Source organism: Pollachius pollachius, assembly GCF_949987615.1.
Source record: "Pollachius pollachius genome assembly, chromosome: 6".
NCBI lineage: Eukaryota > Metazoa > Chordata > Actinopteri > Gadiformes > Gadidae > Pollachius > Pollachius pollachius.
The window spans coordinates 2,274,728-2,279,727 of NC_136939.1; the positions used below are offsets into that span (position 1 = coordinate 2,274,728).

At 50.5% G+C, this 5,000-nt stretch overlaps 1 protein-coding gene across 1 annotated transcript in view; it reads left to right on the top strand.

Annotated features, from left to right (window-relative positions):
* LOC307077553 (RNA-binding protein Musashi homolog 2-like) overlaps positions 1 to 5,000 on the top strand; it is a 138,739-nt gene that overhangs the window by 54,154 nt on the left and 79,585 nt on the right. The window lies entirely within an intron of this gene.

Sequence of the window (5,000 nt, forward strand, 5' to 3'; positions counted from 1 at the left end):
TGTGCTAATCCTCAATCACGCTAGCACACTGCTTACTGCAGGGCTACTGAGACCACGCCCCCTACATGCACTGTGCATTCCTCCATCACACGTGCACTGATGACTCCTAGAACCCTGGACCACACTTTTGAGCCCAGAGCATATACTCACAATTCATGTTTTTGCTGAAAGAATTAAATAATTAGAACTTGTTTAAGTTCTACTTACAAATAAATCTGCTAAAATTATGTTTTTTAAGTTTTTGTAGTCTTTTAATAGTTTTTTTATAGTGTTATTTTGCATGGATGTTTACTTATAACAATATATATATATATTTATGCTTGGATATGATACATTTCGATTAAATTACTCTCAATTTCTTGTTAATTCCCATTAATTCCCATAATTTTCAGATTTTTAATGTTTCGAAAATTCCCAAGCTTAACTTCCCATGGTAATTTACCGGAAAGATTCCGGTAATTAACCGGAAATTGTCCAACCCTTTGCAACCCTTGTGTTGTGGGACTGGGCCTGCTTGTGGTATTTGTGTGTCCTCTGAATCCACCTCCTTCACCTCCACCTCCACCCTGTCTCTTGGTATTACTGATGAGCTAGTCTTCCTCCTCCACCTCCACCTCCTCCACCTCCACCATGTCTCGGGGTATTACTGATGAGCTAGTCTTCCTCCACCTCCTCCACCTCGTCTCCAGGTATTAGCGACGAGGGAGGCGGGGCCGTCGGAGCGAGACGGCTTCCCCGCGTGTTTACAGGAAATAAGTACCTCGGGCGTGAGGTCAGGGAGAGGGGCGAGAGACACTGAGAACGCAGGCGCTCCTGCGCCCGGAGAGAGAGAGAGGATGTGTTGTTATTGATGCAGAGTTTAATTATATAGCTTGTAGATTAGTATTGTCCTCTCTGCTGGCATGTTGTCATGCGGGCTTATTCTCTCCTGAAAACGCTCCTGGAGAATTACACAGACTGCTGCCCTGGATGATACCAGAGCTGCTCCTCTGAGGGGGCTGACGGCAGGGAGAGAGAGACAGGGCTTTGAGGAACGGGGGAGGGGATGCCCCCCTGGGCCAGGTCTGCAGGTGACAGGTGGGAATGTCGGGGGTTGAACCCAGAACCTTCCCGAACAGCCCAAGAGTAAACAGACTGCATTGAAACAGCGCTTTCCAAACCAGCGGCCACTCAAAGCGCTTTACAGCGTTGCCAAACATTCACCCGTTCATGCACACACTCACACACCGACGGCGGTGTGTGAGAGACCACGCAAGGCGACAGCCAGCTGGTTGAGAGCGGTTTCTTGCTCAGGGACACCTTGATGAGCCGGGGATCGAACTCGCAACCTTCCGGTTGCAACAAGTCAACCCGCTCTACCTCCTGAGCCACTGCTGCCCCCGTAACACCACCCTGCCCGCCTCCGGAGGCGGGGTGGTGGAAAGAGGGTCCGCCGTCCTCTAGGGCTGGGCAATTAATCGAATTTCGATTTCGATTTTTTAGCGTCAAACGATCACAAAATTAACATAATCGAGTTTTCTTTTTTTTATGTATCCAGAACATCTGGATACATATCTATACATTATTTTAGATTTGAACGTTTTCTTTTGGACCATTTTGTGTATTTTTTTAAGGCGAAATTTCTCAGTTGCAAAGTGTTTTTGAGAGAGACATGACGAATAAATAAATCATGTTTTCAAACTCAAAAAGCAGTAGTTTGAATAATACTACTAGTGATTTCAATATTGACCAAAATAATCGTGATTATGATGTTTTACCATAATCGAGCAGCCCTACCGTCGTCTTTATTCAAAGTGCGTTACAAAAGCGTCCGTGAGTGCATTGATTTCCATCAGGGGGGGTCCCGGGTGGAGGGGGGGCAGAGAGGGAGCCAGGCTGGGCACATGATGCGTCGTTTAGCGACAGAGCTGTTTCAGAGAACCCACACACAGACAGGAAATCACAGGCCAGGTCTGTGTTTGCCGTGAGATAATGGGTTTTGTTTCACACTCTCGTCTTGATCACTGTCAATTCTCATTAAACACCAACGTGACAGAATATCTGGCTTAGTAATGGATAGCTTTCATAATCCCACACGAGAAATCAGGGTGTCGCAGCCGAAAGCAGAACACAGAATATATATTTTTTATATAACCCAATAAATAATATGCAAACGACAAACAAAAGAGTAAAGATCAGAGTGTGTGTGTGTGTGGTTGTGTGTGTGTGTGTGTGTTTGTGGTTGTGTGTGCGTGTGTGTGTATGGTTGTAAATGTTCGACTGTGTGTGTGTGTGTCTGAATGTGTGTGTGCGTGCGTGTGGTTGTGTGTCTCTGCGTCTGAATGTGTGTGTTTGTCTGAGTGTGTGTGTGTGTGTGTGTGTGTGCGTGCGCGTGTGGTTGTGTGTGTGTGCTCGTATGTGCGTGCGTGTGGTGTGTGTGTGCGCGTATGTGCAAGCGTGTGGTTGTGTGTGTGAATGTCTGTGTGTGTGTGTGTGCGTGCGTGTGGTTGTGTGTGTGTGCGCGTATGTGCGTGCGTGTGGTTGTGTGTCTGAATGTGTGTGTGCGCGTATGTGTGTGTGTGTGTGTGTGTGTGTGTGTGTGTGTGTGTGTGTGTGTGTGTGTGTGTGTGTGTGCGGTGCCGGGCTGGTGGGCGTGGGGCATCGCGCTCCCCCAAGGTTGCGGGGCGGCAGGTGTTGGCTCCTGATTGGTGGGAATGGGATACGGCCGGCGCGGGCGACTCCCCGTATGACCTCATTAATTACATCTGTCAGCCAATCCCTGCAGAGCTGTCCCTCCAATCACACACTCTGTCAGTCAGGCGGACAGTCACTCACACAGTCAGCCAGTCAGTCAGTCAGACAGACAGTCACTCACACTGCAGGCCAGTCAGATAGACAGTCAGTCAAACATTCAGCTAGTCAGTCAGACAGGCCGTCAGTCATACAGTCAGCTAGTCGGTCAGACAGACAGACAGTCACTCATACAGTCAGACAGTTAAACAGACAGTAAGTCAGCTAGTCAGTCAGTCATTCATTCAGCTGGTCAGGCAGTCAGACAGACAGTCAGCTAGACAGTAACTCAGATAGACAGTCAGATAGTCATTTACTCAGACGGACAGACAGTCAGCTAGACAGCCAGCCAGTCAGTCAGCCGGAAAAGAACCACTACTCTGAGTTAAATGGCCAGCTGTGGCTCAGGACACAACAGAGAGAGAGCGAGAGAGAGAGAGAGACAGAGAGAGAGAGAGAGAGAGAGAGAGAGAGAGAGAGAGAGAGAGAGAGAGAGAGAGAGATTCAGATAGGGAGAGTGGAGCAACCAACGAGGTGGGGGGGGGGGGGGGGGGGGAGAGAGAGAGAGCGCTGGGGAGGGGGGGAGATATGGAGCGACAAGGACCCACAAAGACAGAAAAAGGCAGAGCTGAAGACACTGAAGGAGATAAATACTTTCATTTGAAGCCTCTTCCTCTGCACACACACGCATCATCTCACACACACACACACACACACACGCCCACACAGACACACAAAGACAGACACCCACACACACACCTACACACACACACACACAAACACACACACCTCCGGGCTGCGGCCGGAAGAATTTGATCTTTATTTAAATCCTTAATTTATAGCTTATTAAAAATGCAGGCGGCGGGCATAAAGGTGGCGTCGGCGGGGTAATTGGTCTGACGGTTGCCGGTCCTTTGAACAAGTCGCAACGCACAGGCGGGCGGCCGCTGTGCCCTGCATGAGGATCACTGTGTTTACACACACACCATCGCTTCCCTTCCGCTCAGAACCCCGCCACACACACACGCACACACACACACGCACACAGACACACACACACACGCACGCGCACACACATACGCACACACACGCACATGGACACACACGCACATGGAAACGCACACACACAAACATGCACACGCACACGTACACACACACACACACACGCACACGGACACACACACACGCTGTCATGCACAGGTACATGTGCACGCACACACACACGCACACACAAAAAGGTGCATGCACTCACACGTACACACGCTCACACACATCCCAACACACAGACAGATGCACATGCATGCACATGCAAACACATATGCATAAGCAGGCCGGCAGCCACGCGCACACACACACACACACACACACGCACACACACACACACACACACACACGCACAGACGTGCGTCCCCCGCTGCTTGGCCGTCCGGCTCTCAGTGTCGATCAAAGCTGGAGCAACGAGGAAATGAAACTGTGTTGATATTTGAATTTTTTTGAGGACAGCAGCAGAGCCTCACCGCAGTAGTACGCCGGTCTGGTGTCCACGCCTTCTTCTCTCCACCTCCGTGTGGACGCTGGCTCTCTCCTCTCTCCCCCCCCTCACCTCCCCCCAGCAACCCTCCTCTCCTCCCCACGCAGACAGGATCTGCCCGTCACACGCCTCCTTCCCCCCCCAGGGGAGGGCTCTCTCTGAGGGGGACTGGAGGGGGGAGAGAACCCACCCGTCTGGCTCATATTGAGATGGTGTGAGATCCCCCAGTTCCTCTGCTTCCTGTGTCCCATCCCTCTCTCACACACACACACACACACGAGCACTACACACACACACACACACACACACACACACACACACACACACACACACACACACACACACACACACACACACACACACACACACACACACACACACACAAGCCGGCATGACAACACACACATGCACAGAAATGCACAAACCCGCATTGACTCAAAACGCACATACTCACGCACACACGCATATGCTGACACACACACACACACACACACACGCGCTTGCATACAATGACACACTCAAATCTGCCATCACACCCATACACCCATACAAGTACACACGCGCACACATCGACACACACACACACACACATCGACACACACACACACACACACACACACACAATGACACACTCAAATCTGCCATCACACCCATACACCCATACAAGTACACACGCGCACACACAGACACACACACACAC